This window comes from Amblyraja radiata, chromosome 26 (genome assembly GCF_010909765.2).
Source record: "Amblyraja radiata isolate CabotCenter1 chromosome 26, sAmbRad1.1.pri, whole genome shotgun sequence".
Classification (NCBI taxonomy): domain Eukaryota; kingdom Metazoa; phylum Chordata; class Chondrichthyes; order Rajiformes; family Rajidae; genus Amblyraja; species Amblyraja radiata.
This window is the reverse complement of record NC_045981.1, coordinates 28,032,064-28,054,886: the sequence shown is the minus strand read 5'-3', so window position 1 is coordinate 28,054,886 and position 22,823 is coordinate 28,032,064. Positions and strand designations below refer to the sequence as shown.

Sequence of the window (22,823 nt, the reverse complement as noted above, 5' to 3'; positions counted from 1 at the left end):
GTTGACGAAAGGGTTGGAGGCTGGAGGCGATGGGGGAGGTCAGCTTGTCCCACTCTGCATCTTGCCGTGGTAAATGCAAATAGGAAGGGTGGAATCAAGCTAGATTCAACATGAAACATCTTGTTTTTAATAAATGTCCACATTTCATAATTCAATTTAAGATCTAACAGATTGATAGATTTAATTTAGTTTTTTTATTGTCATGTTTAGAGATACGGTGAATTTTTACAGAGTACAGATATCCCTCTCTAAGGTCTAGCTGATCACATGAGGATGTGTGACATATCCAGGACATTAAATAAATAACAACACTCTCTATGTGAACATTATGGGACACTAAAGGTATGCTATTGTTCTCGGGGACTGAAGGGCCTGTCCCACTTGGCCGTCATTTGCGCGCCATTTATGCGACTTGGTAGCATGTGGGTAACGTGTGGGTAGTGCAGGACGGGCGCATGGAGTGGCGTTCCGGGTGGGCGGCGCGACTCACGTCGCAGCGGCCTCTGCAGTCCGTCTGTCATTTTTTATTTTTTGTCTCGTTTGAATGTAGTTATAGTGGGTTTTTTTTAACTGAGTATATGTGTGGGGGGCAGGGGGTGGGGAAAATGTTTTAATCTTTTCCCTGTACGGTGAACCCGACCTTTTCTTTGTCGGGTCTCCGTTGTCGTTGGGGCCTAGCACCGTGGAGCGGCCTCCAACCGGAACGACCTGGGGCCCCAGCCGCGGAGCCTGCGGACTTACCCACCATCGCGGAGCTGGCTGAGTTCGGAGTGTGGAGAGCTGTGGTGGCGCGCTGCTGCGGCCCGACCCCGGAGATTCGGAGGCTCCAACCGCAGATCTGGTGGACAGTGACATCCGGAGCCCGCGGGTCCCTGGTGGGAGACCGCTTTTCGGGGCTTCTGCAACGGCGACTTTTCCCGCCCGAGTTGCGGGATTGAAAAGTACCTGGAGCTTACATCGCCCGGCGTGGCTTTATCGGCCGTGGGGCTTGCTAGCGCACGCCGGGGTCTCCAACACCAAGACCCGGAGCAGGGCTTTGCATCGCCCGGCGCGGCTTTAATGGCCGCGGGACACTTACCATCGCCCGCCAGGGACTTTGACTCTGACATCGGGAGGAGTGCAGGGGAGAGATAAGACTTTGCCTTCCATCACAGTGAGGAGGAGATTCACTGTGATGGATGTTTGTGTAAATTGTGTTGTGTCTTGGTTCTTTTTCTTGTGCGTATGACTGCAGAAACCAAATTTCGTTTGAACCTTAAGAGGTACAAATCATAACAAATAAATTGTATGGTATTGTATTGTATTGAGGAGGAGTGTGGAGTTGTGCGCGGTATCGTGCAGCGCGCCAGGATTTCGTACTGCACGAAATCTTCGCGCGCCACCGGCCTGTCGCGTAAATAACGGCCAAGTGGGACAGGATGACGTTTCGGGTTGAATGGGCGATGTTTCAGGTCGAGACCCTTCTTCAGACTGAAACATCATCCATTCCTTCTCTCCAGAGATGCTGCCGGTCCCGCTGAGTTACTCCTGCATTTTGTGTCTATCTTCCATTTAAACCAGCATCTGCAGTTCCTTCCCACAGATTAATTTGGTATGCAGCTTGTTACTTTTCATTCACCTCTTTTTTTAAATAGGGGCATTACATCTGCAGTTTTTCCAATTCCTAGCACCACTCAAGAAACTGGAACATTTTAGAAAATCACCATAAATATCATAAACTGGGTAAATATCATAAACTGGGTATTCAAATGACGTCACGCACTCCAGACGACTGTGCGGACGCATGATGACGCAAGCGTCAGTCACTACCGGCCTGTCGCGTAAATAACGGCCAAGTGGGACAGGCCCTTAAGGGATCACATAACAACCTTAAATTTCCTGGCAAGCAGCAGTTCACTAAACCTCTAATCACCCAATCTGCATTTAACTGCATGTGAATTTTTTGGTACCAGCTGCCTGAATGAAGTTGACCACAATGTGTGGTGTGAGGCCCTCTATAACTCAGGGGTTTCTTATCGTAAGGGGCATTTCATGCCAGGACTGGAAGAAGCCCATGGCCACAGCAATGCATTCATTTTAGATCAAACCTCACCCCCATAAGCCATTGCTAGCTGTTAAACTAGAACACAATCAAGTATTTCTGAAAACATAATAGACTGCAAATGCTGGAGTCTTGAGCGAAACATTTCCCATCACAATTGCTGCCATTTCCCAATACTATTGCTGCTTGTCCAGTCACATATATCGAAAAACATTTCAACTGTTCAAATGATATTATTAGTTTTGTAAAGTTAATATAATTTATATAATTCTTCTTAAAACAAATAAAACCATAAAACAAAGACTATTAAATGTATTTAAATTGCAAGTAATTTTGTCTGTAACATACCTCTTTATCTTGCACATGCTCCTCACCCAAGGTGATTTGTTTTGGTAAATCTATACCTGCCGTGGGTTCAGCTGACAGATTACCCAGCGTAACTACTGTGAAGTTGCAGGAATCTAATGTTCTGTTGCTGGACACCACAGTATTTCTTAGGAAGTTCGGGACCTTTTGAGTGTGAATCTAAAGCCTCGTGACAGTTATGTCAAGAGTGTTTAATTGTCATATGTATGGCAATAGATCAATGAAAATCTTACTTGCTGCAGCTTAACAGACCCATTAACGTAATAATACAGATAAATATATAGAATAATCATTAATACAACAAATGAATAACTGTAGGTACACAAACAAAAATGCTGGAGAAACTCTGCGGGTGCAGCAGCATCTATGGAGCAAAGGAGATGGGCAACGTTTCCGCCCGAAGCGTTGCCTATCTCCTTCGCTCCATAGATGCTGCTGCACCCGCTGAGTTTCTCCAGCATTTTATTTTGTGTACCTTCGATTTTCCAGCATCTGCAGTTCCTTCTTAAACAAAATGAATAACTATACTACCAGATAACCATAAAAGTGCAATACCAAAGTCCATAGTGCAGTGATCAGAAGTGATGATAGTTCCATGCAGGACTGCTATCATGTCCCAAAAATGACCTAAAATTGTTCCCTTGGCTGCAGATCATATGGGGATAAACAATCATGGTTTTAGACCAAAATGGAGCAACAAATTAACCAAAGGTTAAGATCTTCTTAAAATCTTAAAAGCCTGGAATTTATTTTCTATTTTATATGGTGGATGGCATGTCCAAATGAAATTAGCCGTTAGTCTGAAGATATAGGATTGATACAATAATAATAAATCAGTGGTAATATGAAATAGTTTTGTATACGTTTTCATTTAAGTGTTAGTTTGCATTTCTAAATGCTTAGTTCCTCTGCTGCAAGTGAATCGAATTAAGCATGTTTTCTCCTACACACATATTGAGTTTACCACTTTTACTCCTAAATAATCCCTAACAAACAAAATCATTAAGTTGGAAAATGTTTCTCATCAGATTCTTTGAATGTTGACAAAAAGGCTGCTGTTATAGTAAGGCAGTCTTGTTTTCAAGTGCTGTAGCATATTAAAATACCACAATAGTAAAAAACAAAATGTGCCTGTGGTTTGGAGAAGAAAAATTTGAAGAGAAATCTCCTCATTTTAAACACAAAGGTCCTTTCAGATGGAAAGAGTTAGATGTGAAAGCTTTCAAAAGAGGCTCTAGTTTCCCTGCTCTCGAACCAATGATGGAGGTCCCCACCCCTCCCCCATCCTGGCTGCTGGCCAATATCATCTGGCTGGTCTTCTGTGTTAACCACAAATCCTTTTCCCCTCGTCAGTGACACGGCAGAATGCCATCACACGTAGTCACCATGCAGAAAAAAAACAGGCTTTGTCACACAGTCACTGAGAGGCTGAATATGCTTCAATTCAGGGGCACTCTAATTTTGCTTTGTACAGATCATTGAATCGTTTGCTCGAATATCTTACTTGATCTACGAATAACATTGGTATGAACTCAATTAAAGCAGCAACTAAATTTTGACAACAGTATTGCTGCCTTCAGATGATAGTCAAATTGCAAATATTTGATTGCGCAAGTCCTGACATGGATGAGGAAACAAAGATTTGTTCAGTTTGTGTTGTTTACCAGCTTATTTGAAACCATTCACTTCTGAGGATTCAGGAAATGGAGGCTTTTATTCTAACTGATATTATTCAGTGATTCAGAACTCAAACTCAGTTTGTTAAGCTGAGTTCAGCAAAGCACATCAACACATAAGTAAATTTTCTTTGTAAAAACATTGCATGGGCAATGAGTTTCTATTCAGGCACCTGTCTGTATCGGGAAGTAATGGCCACTTTTCCATGACCTGAATTGGCCTGGAACTTGTCCACTAGGTTCAGGGTTTATTGCAGTAATGCATTACAGATCCTACCCTGGTTACAAAAAACCCGACGTAACAAGCCAAGTTTATTGTCAAATGGACAAGTTTGGTCAGGTACGGTACAATGAAAATCTTGCTTGTGGCAGCATCACAGATGTAGTCAATGTACAAAAAGCATAAATTATACACAAAGTACCCATAAGTTCTACAAGACAGTTCTACAAGAAAAAGGCGGTGCAATAAAATATACTAATACAAAAAAATCCATAATTAGAAAGCAAGTCCATGGTAGTGCAGAGATTAAATCAGAGATAGATAGATTCTTGATTAGTATGGGTGTCAGTGGTTATGAGCAGGAGAATCGGGTTAGGAGGGAGAGATAGATCAGCCATGATTGAATGGCGGAGTAGACTTGATGGGTCGAATGGCCTAATTCTGCTCCTATTAATTATGACCATAGTGTAAGAGGTGCTCCGTAAGGTTCTGTTGCAATATTAGATTAGGGTTGTGAGAACCAGAAGGTTGTAGCAAAGTAGTATTCCTAAACTTTTTGGTGTGGGACAACAGGATTCTGTACCTCCTGCCTGACGGTAGCAGTGAGAAGAGAGCAAGGCCTGGATGATGGGGATCCAGCATCGACATGATGATAGATATCACCTTCTTGAGGCAGCATCTCATGTAGATGCTTTTGATGGGGGGGGGGGAGGGCTGTGCCCATGATGGCCCATGCTGGGTTCACTACTCTCTGCAGTCACTTACAGTCCTGTGCATTGGAATTTCTGACCCAAGCCAAGATGCAACCTGTTAGGGAACTTTCTACTGTACATCTGTTGAGGGTTGTTATGCCCCTGTCCCACTTAGAAAACCTGAACGGAAACCTTTGGAGACTTTGCGCCCCCCCCCCCCCCCCCAAGGTTTCCGTGCGGTTCCCGGAGGTTCCCGGAGGTTTTTGTCAGTCTCCCTACCTGCTTCCACTACCTGCAACCTCCGGGAACCGCACGGAAACCTTGGGTGGGGCGCAAAGTCTCCAGAGGTTTCCGTTCAGGTTTCCTAAGTGGGACAGGGGCATTAGAATATTTGGAGAAATGCTAAACCTCTTAAAATTTTGAAGAAGTACAGGTAGTTTCAGAAGACCCATGAAGCCGAGCAGAGCTGGGAGTGCTGAGCAGACTCATTCCTCACTCACTGAGTCAGTAAGGATGCTGGCAACCTGCCCTGCCCACGCCTTCTCACTCTCCCATCACTGCTGTTCCTGTGATCCTCTCCCACACACAGATCATGTTGATCACTGACATGAACAGTTCAGGTGACACACAGCTCTCTGGAATGGAACCCTGTTGTAACCTGGGAACTTCCTGTATATTGCTAAGAAGTTGTATTGCTACTTTGTTTGTAGGATGTACCAATGAGATTACATTATGAATGTGTTGACTTCATAATGCTGTGAATGTACAGACTGGACACAACTTATGCAAAAAAAGCCATATACTGTTTTGTATTTCTTGTATTTTTTTGATGAATTCTTTCACTGAAACTCTGGGAAGCACCAGAGTTGTCCTTTGAAGATCTTATTTCTGAAATAATATGTTGATGGTGGGGGAAAGATTATTCTCATTTATAACACTCCCTCTAACTGAGGACAGTTAGAATTTACAAGGCTTGCTAATATATTTTCAGCAAGTATATAATTAGCTTAGACGGTGAGTTCCTTCTTGTTAGTTTGTTTGTCATTAGGAGCTGTCAATTCGTCAGCTACAAGCAGGCGAGGCTCTATATCTTAGCACAGATGGATGGCTTAAAGAGGAAACATTTATAATTTATTTTATTCACAGTGATGTTAATCCCGATAGTTTTGTTAGTGACAAAAACTCAGCCCAAGGCAGGAAGCAGGTTAGATTGTTTGGAGTTACCACAGTAATATTGATTAAAATAGTTGGCTGCCACAGTGTCACAGCTGGTAGAGCTTCTGTCGCACAGCGCCAGAGATCCAGTTTCGTTCCTGACCTTGTGTGATGTCTATATGGAGTTTGCACGTTTTCCATGTGACCACGTAGGTTTCCTCCGGTTGCTCCAGTTTCCTCCCACATTCCAAAACGTGCGGGTTTGTAGGTTAATTGTCCCGCTGTAAATTACCCCTAGTGTGCAGGGAGTGGATGCAAAAGTGGGATACGAAAGTGGGATAACATAGAAGTAGTGTGAATGGGTGATCGATGGTCAGCGCCGACTTGGTGGGCCGAAAGGCCTGTTTCCATGCTCTATCTCTAAACACACAGATGCTGGTGGTTATATAGGATGAGCTGCCAGAGGAAGTAGCTGAGGCAGGTACAATAACAACATTTACACAGGTACAGGTTCAAAGGTTTAAAGGGATATGAACGAAATGTGGGAAAGTGGGACTAGTTTAGACGGGGCATCTTGGCCTTCATGGATGAGTTGGGCCGAAGGGCTTGTTTCCATGACTCTGTGACCGAAGAAATAATAATTTATGGCAAATTTAAACAGTGACCTGACTTGCCCACTTTCCATTTCTACCCCTCTGTAACTCTCTTCTAATGATCTCAGGAAATGTCATTCTTCTGGCCCATTCTTCTGGCCCATTTCAAGCTTGTCACTTTGTACTTCCTTTCACCAATTAATCTTTCTCAGCAAATTAATTCCAGTCTTTCCCCCATTCTCTGGTTTCTGATATCTTTCAATGTTTAGTGAAATAAAGCATTATATTTCAAGCTTGCTGACAATGAAAAGGGATGAAAAAAATGTGATCATGCCTCACAGGAGAATAATAAACCTTATGAACATTAACAGTCCAATGGCTACATAATTTAAAAAAAGTAAAGAAGATCAGCCGTGAATGAGTGCGATGGCTGCTCTCCAAGGAGCAGCGTGTGATTAAATGCTAGAATGCTCACTCTGCAGTCACTGAGTCCGAGTGGTCACACGCCCCAGAGCTCTCCTCCAGTAATTACACCGGACAGACAGAACTTGTGCTTAAAATATGCTTGGCAAACAAACGTGAACGCAGACAATTGAAAGTAACATTTCTATTCTGCGTTACTAATCTGCAAGGCAGTTGACGATCTATTTGCAATTCATGAAGTTTTTTTCTCGATATGATCAGTTAATCTACCATCTCACAGGAAGTAATTCCACGGTTGGAAAAACCAAGTGGATGCATGCAGACTCAAAGCATGGAAACGTTGAGGAATGTAGCCAAGCATACATCATGATCTCAAGATTAAATGAAAGACGAAAAGCAAGGATTACAAATGGGACTGGAATACAACTTTAGGGGGATGTATATTAGATGCTGGAAGCTCTGGGCAATTCGGTCAGCATCTTTAGCAAGGAAGCACGGGAGCATTGCCTGTGTGGGCCTTTGCCAGGAAGCTGAGCAATGAACTGTTTAAACAGATGCTGCCACAGATGTCAGCATCATATGCTTAGTTTAGAAATCACAGCATCTGCAATATTTTATATATTTAAAATAAACGCAGGACAAGATTTGACGAGATAAGTAAACTGCTCCAAGTACGGGTTCGCCCATGAACCCAGAAGTTCAGTATGTGCGAGGCTGACAGTTTCCTGTACCGGACTCCTCGTGGAGTCCACAGGCTGGATAAACTGCACAGCTTTCCGTCTGTATGCGGGGACGCTGCACTCTGTATCCACAGACCAAATGCAGAACCAAGAACTCCACAAAAGGACACCAAGTACTGGAGTAACTCAGCGGGTCAGGCAGCATCTCTGGAGAACAAGTGACGTTTCGGGCTGGGACCCTTCTTCAAGAACTCCACTGATTTCAATTTGTGAAGAACATGTGCGAGAGAGCACGGCAAATAATTCCATTGTTCACTTTTCAAAGTTCATGGCATTCTGTTCAATGTCTCAATTGTTCTGTAGCGTTTGCATATTTTGATACTGAATAGTTTTGAAGTGCGTGTGAATGTCAGATGCATCCGACATCCAGTGAAAGCGGCATTTGGAGTTCCCCTGCTCATAAAGTTTTGTTGAGCTGCTTATGGGCTGGGCTTGTTTAGCCCTCTACGTATGGCTCTGTTTGTGTATGTCTCACTACTGGAGAGAGGCCACGGAGCAGCTGGTTGACTTCAGTGGGGGGTCCACAGAAGGAACATTTGGAGATGTTTTAAGGCCCGCGGTGACCACGGATGGCTCGCCATGGGAAGGACGTTTTATCTCATTTTACACTGGAAAACTAACACAATGTTTAAAAATTAGCCTGTACCGCAAGGTACGAAACACAAAAGTAAGGAAATATTTATTGTGCAAGGTTTGGTTAGGTCCCGTTGAGCCAACTGCGTGGAGCAGTGGTCTTGTATCAAAGGAAAGATGGGCTTCCTCATGTTGATTCATTAAATAGTTATACAGCGAGGAAACAGGCCCCGCGACCCAACTCGTCCATGCCGACCGAGATATTTCATCTAAAATAATCTAATTTGGTTTATATCCCTCTAAACCTTTCCAACCCATGTACCTGTTCAAATGTCTTTTAAACATTGTTATAGCGCCTGCCTCATCTAGCTCCTCTGGCAGCTCCTTCCACGTACCCACCACCTTCTGAGTAAAAAAAAACCTGCCCCTTGGGTTCCTATCCTGTCTCAATTACTTCTGTCTGAAAAAGGAACTCAACCCTAAAATCACCCATACATACGCTCCAGAGATGCTGCCTGACCTGCTGAGTTATTCCACTACTTTGTGTCCTTTTGTCAACTACTTCTACTTATGCTTTAAATGTTTTTTACATTTGCAGGGGAGGCAATGCCTGCAATACAAAAAATGTAAATGTAGTGAAGAAATACATTCCAAACTTAAAGGGGTGCTCATAGGAAGAAGAACCATGTATATGTGTAACTAAAAATATAGTGAGGTTGTTTCAACCAAATTCATTTGGAGCAATTGCCTTTTGATTTCTGTATAAAAATAAGAGCCATGAAACAAATACTGATGATACAAATAGCAGTGTCAAATGGCCATGATTAAATATTGCAGACAGTGGAGACAGGTAAAGTGAGGAGGTGCTGAGCATTGTAAGATGAATTATTGTGCGTGCACTTTTAAGGACTATGTGCTATAACTTTTGATACGGTGTTAGCCCAGCCTCTTCCATCAATTTAGTTGCCTCTAATACATGATATTTTGTAAAGCTAAGTCCCAATTTCACAATTTTTTGGTGATCTAACTTGGCATTTGTGCTTCATGCAGCAACCATTTTCTACAACAGAAATGCCTAGAGTCCAATTTCTAGGCAATGGTCTACCATTGCTTTCCTCACTGTGCCAACATAAATTAGAACTTCAGCAGATTTTGCAGCATGCCTCTCCAATGTGATTACCAAATTCACAGCATCAACCAGAGCTCCTGCCATAGACTTCATCATCCTCATCCTGTCATTTCCTCTTCCTTGGCTGTTCACTGTGCACCACTCTCCTTGTTGGAGGCTTTCTTACCCAGCAAGATGAACTATGAAGGCCTTTGGTTCTGTGAAGCAGCTCTTCAGTGTTTGATGCTTTTTATAATTCACATTTTTTTACACCTAACTGGAGGGAACCATTCAAATCCCATTCTCCCTCTCCAACAATCAACCATATTATAGAACCAAAGATATGAATGGCATTCTTGGTGACTTTTACCATAGCTGTATACTGACCCAGAGGATTGGGCTTCTCATCCAGCTTGATCTTCTAGATCATTATACAAAGGCACCTATCCTACTATTAGAACATAAACATGCTTGTTCTAAAGTTTTTAAAATGCCATTATTTTATCTGCGTCCACCACCACCTCTGGCAGTGCATTCCAGGCACCCATCACCCTCTGTGTAAAAAAAAAACTTGCCCTGCACATATCCTTTGAACTTTGCCCTTCTCACCTTATGTGTGTTTTTCTTTGTAAACCAGTATGTGCAATTCCTTGTTTTGACTTCTGACTGGCAACTCTATCTGTGCCTCTTATCATTTTATATGTTTCTGTCAGGTCTCTCTTGAACCTCTGACATTCCAGAGAAAAAAACCCCATGTCAGTCTGACTTTTCATGATAGCTAATACTTCTAATCCAGGCATCATTCTCCACTTTGATCCTCTGTGGTCCACTCCAACACTGCTGCTGTGATTTTGTTCAAATCGCAGTTCTGGCAGCAACAAATTCAACTCCAGTCCTCTGTGGTATTTGCAGCATGCTAACATTTCACCTCTCTTTCCTTCACTTGCATGCAGAGCTCAGGGAACCCAACCACAAAGAGCATAATTCCGTATGAAGATTTACCTTCACGGCACTGTGGTTCTCTTCCCTTCAACAGTTCGCTCAGACTGAATCAGCCAGCACTTGATCAGAAAGTAAAATTCTACTTTCACTGGAATAATGAAATCAAATAGAAAATGTTGGTAATACTAAACATAGCAGGAATTTGATTAATTTCATCTGTTCTCCGTGCAAAGTGTTATAATTCTAAAAGTACGGCAAAAAGTAATATTTTTAAGAATGAATTGGCAACTGAGCGGCATAGTTAATTTAATCCAATTTATTAGATAAGTCAGTAAATACAAAATGAACATCATTTTTTTGCTTTAAACTTGCTATACAATCTCCTGTGATCTCAAACAGTGGTACAGTTTCAATATCTTTCCCGATATATGAGTAACTGTTCCGAGTGTCTGATCAAAACCTGTTCAATCACAAGTAGACTTGAGTTGTAACACTTGCTCTCCATTACAGGGCACTAGTAAGTGTCCAGGTTACCTGATCTCCACCCAAGACGACCTGATGGGTTACGGTCACATTGACCAAATTCTGACCAAATATCTGCACTCTGAAACAATTGACTGTGCTCAAGTACTTTACCAATGTTAGGATGAATTGCTTAGTATTCCCACGTCTCCTCTGATTCGTAATCAATCATCTTTGAACAATTGTAAAGCGTATTTGAGATTGCAGTATAGATAACAATGGTTGGATGGGGTGTGGTAGAGAAATTACAATTTGATTATTGGGTGAGCACCTACTGGTGTGTAGGCTTGGACTGAATAGGGTTGGACCATGTTTAGGTCAGCTTTCAGTTATGTACCTGAGCAGACTTCCACCTGATAATAAAGACTAGGAGAGACTAGGAGACTGCAGATGCTGGTATCTTAAGCAAATCACAAAGTGCTGGAGGAACCCTCAACGAGTCGGGCAGCATCACGGGAGGGAATGAACGGATGACGTTTTAAGTTCTTCCAGACCTGCTGAGTTGCTCCAGCACCTTGTGTTTTGTCCATTGAGATTTTTTTACGCTTGCTACAGAGACTGGAGTAGACATGAAGGCAAAGCAATAGGAAGGTTTATTCGTGTTGGAAAGTGTAGTTGCTCTCACTAGCTGCTTCAGCTCAAGTCTGCAGAGTTGGATTGAATTTGGCATTTTCTTATTCGTGCAGTTCAGTTGCTCTTGCATAAACCCAGCACATTGAGGTGCCAAGAACATTCAAGCATGCAGCAAGCAGATTTATCCCATCTTATTTACAATAATTAATATACTGGGCAGCTGGCCCTGAAACCAGACTGCCCAGTTCAAGAACTGACAGATGGCTATCCCACAGTGGAAGGAAGTTGATAAGGGAAAAGTAATCAAGGAAACATTAAACCAAACAATAAATATAACATACATAGTTTCTGTCAAATCCCTGTTGAGAAATTCCATTTTGAAACTAAACCGATCTGTGAAGAGAAACAACTGTTGGATTTGGGCACCAATTGCCCTTTGCAGTTTTTAACGTAGCAATTCTGAACAATTTTATTTTTCTTCCCAAAACAGTATTGCATGCTCTGGGATAGTAACTAGGATAAAAATGTTCAAAGACCACTTAAAGTGTGTCCATGTTTAAAACCCCAAAACATCATTAAAACTAACCTGCGGCTCTACAAGTCACTGCAATAATAAACGGCTCACTTCCCCAGTGATGATGGAATTGCACATATGTAGTATAGTTTTTAAATTCTACTTCTCACCTTTCACAATACGGCCTAAAGGCTCAGCGTGGTACTGAACCATGCAAGCTGGAAGGTTCCACGCTGTTATCATTTGTGCTGATGAAAGCTGAGACAGCAGTTAGAAACATAGCTAGCCTAAGCATCTACTTGTTTACAAGGCAGATATCCATGTTTATGAGCTTTGGAAGGCATTGACTGACCTGGTTGTTTTCTCTGATACCTGAATATCTGGATAAACTATTTTGGTTCATGTTGGAAAAACCGGCTACCTGGCCATATAAAGAAGAATGAGTTAGAATCATACAGCACAAAAAACAAGCCCTTTGGCCCAACTTCTCTATACCAACCAAGATGTTCCATCTAAGCTAGTGCTCTTTACCCATGCTTGGCCCATATCCCTCTTAATCTTTTCTATTTATGTACCTGCCTCAACTACTTGCTCTGGCAGCTCGTTCCATATACCCACCACTTTCTAAAGAAGAGCCCTGACTCGAAACATCACCTATCAATGTTCTACAGGTACGCTGCCTGACCTGCTGGGTAATTCCAGAACTTTGTTTCTTTCCTTCTATTTCTTGATTCCCCTTCCTTGGATGAAAAAAAAAGTCTCTCTGCATCTACCCAATCTATTCCCCTCACGATTATAATGAAATTAATTTTATAAATGTAACCAACAAATGTATATCACATAATTGGGGTATTGTTAAACGCAGTTGAGTGAAAGCGCCCAGAGTATTCCAGGTCTGTGTTATTAATAAACCTCCCTTGAGTTGGCATCGAAAGCATGACTGAGCAAAATCCTCCTGATCACCGTCGGGTGACTCCTGCTTCTCAGTGAGCAAGGTCAGAGTCAGGATTAGTTTCAGTAATCGAATAATACATTCACCCGAGTGTAGAACATTCACTAAATCACACTCGGAATGAAAATGCTTTGGTATTTATGTTGTCTTTTACCCAGGGTAGGTGCATTAAGAATGAGAGGACAGAGGATTAAGATGAGAGGGGAAAGATTTAATAGGAACCTGATGGGCAACTTTTTCTACACAGAGAGTGGTGGGTATATGGAATGAGCTGACATAGAAAGTAATTGTGGCAGCTACTAGAATAACATTTAAAGGACACTTGGACAGCTGCATGGATGGGAAAGGTTTCAAGGGATATGGACCAATTGCAGACAAAAGGGACAAGCTTAAATGGGGCATCTTGTTCAGCATGGATGAGTTGGGCCGAATGGCTAGTTTCCATGCTCTATGACCTGTGACTATAAAAACATGTAAAACCTTTGATAGCAGCAGAACTGAAGGATTATACCAGAAAGGAAAGAATGAACAGACCAGGTCCTCTATCTTTGGAAAAATAATCCAAGGGATAAACTTTGCATGATCACCAATAAATTAGGGAAAGACTCTTTAGCAAGAGAGTGGCTGGAACCACAGGTATCAGTAAAACAAAGAGGATGCTTGTATTTGTATTTAAACAAACTGGGGGAAACACATGAGGGTAAAGGGTCAGAAAGGTATGTGATGGGGTTAGAAGTTGTTGTGTAGCAGGCTTGAGTTGTTGTGTAGCAGGCTATCCAGCTCAACAATGTTTGTGCGGTATAATAATTCAGTCATAGAATGGTTCCAGTCAGGAACCCATTCAGCCCAGTATGTCCATGCCAGGACAACTCATGAATTACATCCATTGGCATGTTCTCTGTGGTACTGCAAATGTTTCTGCATATTTATCCTTTTTCCTCTTGAAGGCCACAGTGGAACCTGTTTCCACTACATCTGCAGACAGTGTCATCAAGATTCCATTCACATGCTGTTTTTTATTAGTTTTTCCGCATTTAACTCTTAAGGGCCTATCCCACTTGGGCGACATTTTCGACGACAGCCTGAGAAGAGGTTGTCACGGCGTGGTCGCGGCGTGACGAGGGGTGATGCATGTGATGCCACGCGGTGTCTCTTTGCCACCGCTGGATTTTTTGGAATGTTCAAAATCTTTCCGCAACACCTAATAATAATATCTTTTATTGTCATTGCACGTCAGTGCAACGAGATTTAGTATGCAGCTCCAACCGATGAAAAAGAAAAGTAAAATAAATAAATAAGCTGTGTGTCGTGACCATCCGAGGGAGACAGTCCAGGGTGGGTGGGGGGCACTCAGCAGGGCCGGTTCAGAGCCGCTATAGCTCTTGGAATAAAGCTGTTTCTGAGTCTGGAGGTTCGGGCGTAGAAGGCCTTGTAATGTCTGCCGGAGGGAAGTAGTTCGAACAGACCGTTACAGGGGTGTGATGAGTCTTTATGGATGCTGACGGCCTTCCTGAGGCACCGTGTGTGGTAGATGCCCTCCAAGGCTGGTAGCTCTGTCCCAATGATCCTCTGCGCTCTGTTGACGACGCGCTGAAGAGCTCTCCTCTCCGCCTCCGTGCAGCTGAGATACCACACAGAGATGCCATACGTTAATATGTTCTTTGTGGTGCAGCGGTAAAACGTTGTCAGCAGCTGTTGGGGCAGACCAGTCTTTTTTAATGTCCTCAGGAAGAACAGTCGTTGCTGTGCCTTCTTGACCAGCGCAGCGGTGTTGGTGGACCATGTGAGGTCCTCTGAAATGTGAGTGCCCAGAAACTTAAAGCTGGACACTCTCTCCACACTTTCCCCGTAAATGGAGATTGGGGCGTATTCTCCATTATGGGACCTCCTGAAGTCAATAATCAGCTCCTTGGTCTTGGAGGTGTTTAGTGACAAGTTGTTACGTGTGCACCAGTCCGCCAGGTTCTGCACCTCCGCCCTGTATTTTGTTTCATCACCGTTGGTGATCAGCCCAATCACTGTTGTGTCGTCTGCAAACTTCACGATGGTGTTGGTGTCGAATGCAGGAACACAGTCGTGAGTGAAGAGGGAGTAGAGCATGGGGCTTAGTACACAGCCCTGTGGTGTGCCGGTGCTCAGGGTGATAGTGGAGGACAGGTGCGGGCCCAGTCTCACTGCCTGCGGTCGCTCCGTCAGAAAGTTCAGGATCCAATCGCATATCGACAAGCTGAGGCCTAGCTGGTGGAGTTTGGTGGTGAGCTTGGTGGGGATGATCGTATTGAATGCAGAGCTATAGTCAACGAAGAGCATCCTCACGTACGTGCCCTGTCTGTCCAGGTGAGTCAGGACAGTGTGAAGAGCCAGAGAGATGGCATCCTCTGTTGATCTATTTGCCCTGTATGCAAATTGATGAGAGTCCAGTGAGGCAGGGATGCTGGATTTGATATGGGAGAGGACCAGCCTTTCGAAGCACTTCATTGGGATTGGAGTTAGGGCAACCGGGCGGTAGTCGTTCAGGTTGGTGACTTTGGACTTTTTCGGCACCGGCACTATGGTGGCTGTTTTCAGGCACTTGGGGACCGTTGCCAGAGATAGAGATAGATTGAAGATTCTCGTGAATACCTCCGCCAGCTGTACAGCACAGTCCTTTAGTACCCTTCCCTGGACTCCATCCGGGCCTGCAGCCTTGCGTGGATTGATCCTACGCAGAGTGCACTGTACCTCCTGAGTGCTCCCTGTTCCTCCGCCATGGCCGGGGTTATTCCACTCCTGGTGGTGTTGCCAGTTTTGAACCGGGCAAAGAAGGTGTTCAGTTCGTTGGCCAGTGTGATATCACCGTGGGGGCAGGCGGGGCTGCTCTTGTAGTCAGTGATGTCCCTGACACACTGCCACATGCTTCTGGTGTCCGCGGCATTGAAGTGTTCTTCTACTCTTTGCCTGTGGATGTCTTTGGCCTTTTTTATGCCTTTGTTCAGGTTCGACCTGGTTGCACTGTAGGCAGAAGTGTCCCTGGATTTAAAGGCATTGTTGCGTGCCCTTAGCAGATCCTGAACCTCCTTGTTCATCCAGGGTTTCCGGTTTGGGAACATCTTTATTTGCTTGTCCACTGTGACAGTCTCCACACAGCAGTTGATGTAGGAGAGCACAGTGGATGTGTACTCCTCCAAGTCTACCTCTGTACCACTGGTAGCCTGTTGTTCAAACAGGTCCCAGTCGGTGCGATCAAAGCAGTCCTGGAGTTGTAGAGTGGCATCCTTGGGCCATATTTTGACCGTCCTTATTGCAGGTTTGGTCTTGCGGATGAGGGGTTTGTATGCAGGCAGTAGAAACAGTGAGAGGTGATCGGATTGCCCCAGGGATGGGCAGGGGAGAGCTCTGTAAGTGTCCTTGATGTTGGTGTACACTTTATCCAGTGTGTTTGAGCCCCTGGTAGGGCACTGCACATGCTGGTAGAATTTGCGGAGTGTGGCTCGTAGGTCGACCTGGTTAAAGTCCCCTGCAACAATGAAGGCACCGTCGGGGTGAGCATCCTGCTGCTTACTGATGGCCGAGTGCAGCTGTGCTAGTGCTAGGTTAGCATTAGCCTGTGGTGGGATGTATATGGCCATGATGATAACCACAGTAAACTCCCGAGGCAGGTAAAACGGCCTACATTTAAGCAGTAGGTATTCCAGGTCTGGGGAACAGTAGCTCTCTATTGCAGTGTGGTTGGTACACCAGTCATTGTTGATGTAGATGCAGAGCCCGCCACCCTTGCTCTTACCGGAGTCCTTGTTCAGGGCCGGCGTTAAGCCGATTTGACCGATTGCTCCCAATTGGGCCCCGCGCCTAATGGGGGCCCCGCACTAATGTTCAGTATTTCGTACGGAAATACGAATTCTCTTTGTTAAATAAAGATTTTTTTAAATTCGCCATCCGGATTTTTTTTAAACGAACATGCATAACAACCGCTGCACGGCCATCATACACAAACGATTTGTTAACTAGTGCTGTTAGCACTTCTTAACGGTAAGTAGTTAATACCTTGTTATGCGATGTCATGAATCTGCATCTATCCACATTCCTCAGTAAATGTTATAGTGTTTTGAACAAGTATTAATGACGCCGTGTTCAAAAGGGAACTGCAGATGCTGGAATATCGAAGGTACACAAAATTGCTGGGGAAACTCAGCGGGTGCAGCAGCATCTATGGAGCGAAGGAAATAGGCGACGTTTCGGGCCGAAACCCTTCTTCAGACTCATTTAATGACGCCGTGTTCCTTTGAATAAAATTCACGCGGCGTCATTAATACTTGTTTAAAACACAATTACATTACTGAGGAATGTAGATCGATGACACGTTGAGAATTTCATTTAACTCACCATCATGAGTGAGGGCCCCGGACCGCGAGAAGGGGCTTCTTCCTGGTGTGCAGGTTAGTCATTCACCTACCGACCCACGTTGTGTCTCTCTGTCTTTTGCTCACTCCCTCCCTCCCTCTTTCTCTCGCGCTCTCTCTCCCGCTCCCCGTCTCGTCTCTCTCTAGCTCTCCTACTCCCTCTCTATCACCCTGTCCCCTCAGCATTCCCGGAATCATTGATGTTTAGCGGTAGACAAAAATGCTGGAGAAACTCAGCTGGTGAGGCATTCGCCTGGCCCGCTGAGTTCCTCCAGCACTCTGTGTTTTTTGTTTGGCTCTGAAGTTGAAGGTGGCTCAGCGGGACGGGCAGCGGCTCTGGGGAGAGGGTTGTGTTTCTGGTCGAGACCCTTCTTCAGACAATCACAAGTACTCTCACCGACGCGAGTTCAGTTCGGTCTGAAGAAGGGTCTTCTCTCCAGAGTCGCTGCGCTGCCTGTCTGCTGAGTTACTCCAGCTTTATGTCTATCTTCAATTTCAGAGAAATACAATTTCTCACGGGGGGCTTATAACGTCTCTAAACCCCTCTGGGACCCTCTGAACACCTCTAAACCCCCTCTAGCCCCCCTATTCCCCTCTAAACAATTGTAAACACACCTGAACCCATCTGAAGCCCTCTAAACACCTCTAAACCGTTTAAACCCCCTAAGGCCGGCCATGCACGCACACACACAGACGCATACACACAAACACACACACTCAGTCACACAGACACAGAGACACAATCGCATACACTCATAAACACACACACACACACACATTCAATCTTTCAAAGTGCCGCTCATTTTATTAGATGTGTGACACTTTCATATAGTTTTTCAAAATTTTAGTATATCAAGCATTTAATGTTTTTTTTGGTTAAAGACGAGCATACTACACGAAATATAAACATACATAAATTTTTACTTTTTCTAGAGTAGGGGCCCCGCCATCAATTTTCTAATTGGGCCCCGCAATTCCTAGCACCGGCCCTGCCTTTGTTCTATCAGCACGATGCAGGTTAGGGTCCACAGCCCCATCGGGAACCAGCGCGCTGAGCCAGGTCTCTGTGAAGATCAGCACACAGCAGTCTTTCAGGGATCGCTGGATGTTGATCCAGAGCCTTACCTCATCCAGCTTGTTGGTGAGTGACCGGACATTCGCCAGAATGTCTTATCATGTTGTGCGCTCTGTCGTACGCTGACGTAGGTTGTCCTGCGGGTGACGCCCGGTGACGCAAGGTCATGACCTCGGCTAATTCATTTTGCGACAGCCTGCGTCATCATAGGTCATCATGCGTCAACCTGTCCTCAGATGTCATAGACTGTGACGCAGCCTGTCGTATCTTGCCGTAGCGTGTCGAGGGGTGGACGTATGTTGACTTCGGCTGTCGCTGTTTGACGTCTGTGCGGTCGCAGGATGTCGGAGGCGCTGTCGTATGCTGTCGCTGTTGAGGTCCTGGAAATTGTGAAGTCGGCTGATGCAGATTGTCGCAGCTTGACGTCAACTGTGTCGTAGATAGTCGTACAACTTGACCGTTTTCCGGCGGCTGCTGGCATCAGTCACTGACGCCCGCAGTCGCCGAAAAAAATCGCAAAGTGGGACAGGCCCTTACATCACTTCTCTTCTATCTTATACCTGTGACCTTCAGTCGTTAATGCTTCTGCCAAAGGGTAAAATCTTCCACTGCACACACTCTGTCCAACTCCACATCATTTATATATACTTCTATCAAATTCGCTTCTTTAAAGGCAACCGTTATTTTGCCAGTCAACATTTGTTTCCAATTTACCGGGCCAGATCCACTCTTACTCGATTGGAACTGGCCTTCCACTAATAAATTATTTTTTCTTTGAATTGTTCCTCCATTTTTACCTCACTGATGTTCCTTCCTTAGTTTCCCCCATTTCCCCAGGCTTGGGATATTCACCCTGTTTCTCTGCTGAGGCTCCTAATCTGAAGGTATTCATCTTTCTCGGTTTTCTTTTACAAATACCAGACTGCTGCCAAGAGACTGCATCAGAACGCCATGCTTCACTCAAGACATTTTAGCTTCTCTTATCTGAGACCAGCACAAAGCATTTCTCTCCAAAATATCTTAATTACAGCATGGGGAAATTGCTTATCACAACATTTTGTAAATAAACATAATTGTGCAGTATAATGTTCTGGAAAATCTGTCAGTCCCTATTCACGTTTGGCTCCTTGCTAATTAATGACATACACAAAATACTGCAGATGCTATAAATCTAAAATAATCAACTATGGGAGCTGCAGAGGTAATATTTTTGGCCTATGGAACAGTATTCCTATGTTACAACTTGACGAGATTGTGGGACATCATGACGTCTGACTCTTGTGTCAAACACGAGCAAATAGGACTAGCTTAGATGGGGTATCTTGGTTGGCATAGACGAGTTGGGCTGAAGGGCCTGTTTCTGTGCTGTATGACAACACACCATGAGCATGTAATTCATTCAATGCAAAGTGGTTTCAGATGTAATGTATAAGTGTAGGTTTTTTCCTCCCCTTTATCTTTTCTCTGTGACTACTGCCTGACCTGGTGAATGTTTGCAGCGATTTCTAGATTTATCCCCTGCTTCTGCAAGTGACCTTCAATGTTACTTCGTATTTGAATGTTAATCCGTGGCAGACGAAACAATTCTTATCGCGCTGTCCAAAGTTTAATTAAACAACATACATCCTCCTGCTCAAATGCAAATAATATTTTGTGGTCGGGTTTTGTCAAATGATTTTGGAAATGTAATTCATTCTAAATTTAGGATCCAAGTGAGTGAATTAATTAATCCGGGCAAAGGTGGTAATGTTGCAGAATAACTTATCATGTACAAGATTTCTTCACATAAACAATTTCTCACTGCTGTAAAAAAGGCAACCCAAGCAGAGCTGTGGCTTTTTGGATACCGGCCAAATTCCAGAAACTTGGCTCAAGTCAGACACTTTCTTATGAAGGGAGTGAATCCGTCCTATGGACTGTGCTGGAAGAGGGGCTGAGGACAGAGGAAATTATTGATCTGAAGCGTTCACTTACTTTCTCCTTCACCACAGATAGTGCCTTAGTATTTCCAGTGTTTCCTGGTTTTATTTCAGACATCCACCTCCCGTAGTACTCTGTATTTATTTTAAAACATCAGGGAGCTTTCTGTGGATTGAGGATGACTGCAGCTACACTGGGCCAGACCGTGCTGGTGTCCAACTGACAGTTCCGTGGAGAACAGCCGGCTCTCTGCCACGTGTGTCACTGGTTCAGGACATCTGCACCTGTGCGATGCAGCACAGGAGTGCACTAGAGGCAAGATGTAATCTCAGGAATCACCATTAAACCTCAGGGCATTCGCCAGAGGCCAGCTACACTCTCACCTGGCTACCAATATTTATCTGGTGCAGCCCCACTCATTTCAAGTGGATTGTTGAACTGTATTGAAAAAGGAAGTTTTGCCGTGTCTTTTCTTTATTTTATTTTCCATTATTAGAGTCGTACAGCACGGAAACAGGCCCTTTGGTCCAGCTTGCCCACGCCAACCAAGATGCTCCATCTATACTAGTCCCCATTTGGCCCATATCCCTCTGAACCTTCCCTAAGCAGGTCCCTGTCCAATTGTCTTCTAATTAATGTTTTAGTTAAATAATAGGAGCTTAAGAGATTTTAAATTAATTAATTATTCAATTTAAATTCAAAAAATATATATTGAAGTCAATTTAAATGATCCAAGATAAGGGCAGCACAGTGGTGCCATGGTAGAGTTGCTGCCTTACAGCTCCAGAGACCTGGGTTCAATCCTGACTGTGGGTACCTTTTGTACAGAGTTTGCACATTCATGCACAGGGTTCAATCCTGACGTTGGTGTGTTCTCCAGGTACTCTGGCTTCCTCCGACATTCCAAAGATTTACAGATTTGTAGGTTAATTGGCTTCTGTAAATTGTCCCTAGTGTGTAGGATAGAACTAGTTTTCAGCTGATTGTTGGTCGGTGCAGACTCAGTGGGCCAATGGGCCTGTTTCCATGCTGTATCTCTCAGCTTAAACCAAACTAATATCCCAAAGCAAGAGGGTAACCAGGAAGAAGGTAAGACCACTCAAGAATAAATAAGGGAATTTGTGCTTGGAGTCAGAGGATGTAGGTGAGGTCCTAAAGGAATAGTTTGGATCGGTATTCACCAAGGAGAAGGACATGGAGGACAGTGAGATCAGTGTGGGGGAATACTAATATGATTGGGCATTTTGAGGTCAAGAAGGAGGTGGTATTGGTTCTCTGGAAGAGCATTAAATTGGATAAATCCTCAGGGCCTGATGGGATTTATCTCAAATTATTGAGTGAGGTGATTGCTGGGGCTTGACAAAGATCTTTGTATCCCCATAGGCGAGCACCCAGAGGACTGGAGAGTAGTCTATGTTGTTCCTTTGTTTAAGAAGGGGAATAGGACAATCCAGGAAATTATATACCAGGGAGTTTCACATTAGTAGTCCAGAAACTACAGGAGAGGATTCTTAGGGATAAGATTTACTCGCATTTAGAAGAGAATGGGCAAATTTGAGACAATCACCATGGGTCTGTGCAGGTAATTTTGTGCTTGAGTCTCTGGGCAGAGAGTTGAACCTACCATTTCTCTGACTGGGAAGAGATAGACTGCTAACAACTGAATCACAACTGATGGTTGTTCTAAGGTTGCTAATATTTCCAGCTATTGCAGGAGCTTCTTGATACTGAAATATCCATAAACATGCAAGAAACCTAATGAAAATAGGAAGGATAGTTCATGGGGAGTGTAACTGAACACAGGAAATAGGAGCAGGAAGAGAATGAACAATATGATGCTACCCTGATTTTGCCTTCAATTCCCCTTTCCTGCCAATTCCCATAACCCTCTATTTACACAGCCTGCAAAAATCTCTCCAACATTGTATATTAAATATCCTTGCAGCAACTATCTTTTGAGCTATGTGGGAATGAAATCTATTTCAATTAGATCATATCACATTCTTCCACATACTAGAGTTTGAGGCTAATCTACTTAATCTCTCCGTAAAGTGGCCTACTCAAATCATGAATCAATGTAGTAAACATTCACTACAACCCCTTCCAGGCATATCCTTCTTTCAATGAGATCAAAACTGAGCACATTCACAGAAGCCCTGTGCAGATATAGCTGGGATTCCTTATTTTCTTCTAATTCCCCCCAATATTGCATGTGCCTTGTTAATAACCTGCTGCATTTGATTATAGGCACAAGCAATGGCAGATGCTGGTTTACAGAAAAAGACACTAATGCTGGAATAATTCAGCAGGTCAGCCAACATCTCTGGAGAACATGGATAGGTAACATTTCAGTTTGGGG

General features: G+C 43.9%; 1 protein-coding gene and 1 long non-coding RNA gene across 4 annotated transcripts in view; one reads left to right on the top strand and one right to left on the bottom strand.

The window, feature by feature from the left end:
• sdk2 (sidekick cell adhesion molecule 2) overlaps positions 1 to 22,823 on the bottom strand; it is a 659,639-nt gene that overhangs the window by 25,506 nt on the left and 611,310 nt on the right. The window lies entirely within an intron of this gene.
• On the top strand, positions 1,314 to 17,857 carry LOC116988085. The gene is made up of 3 exons (XR_004415855.1): positions 1,314 to 1,408; positions 14,949 to 14,956; positions 17,814 to 17,857. It is a non-coding gene; the product is annotated as an uncharacterized LOC116988085 (long non-coding RNA).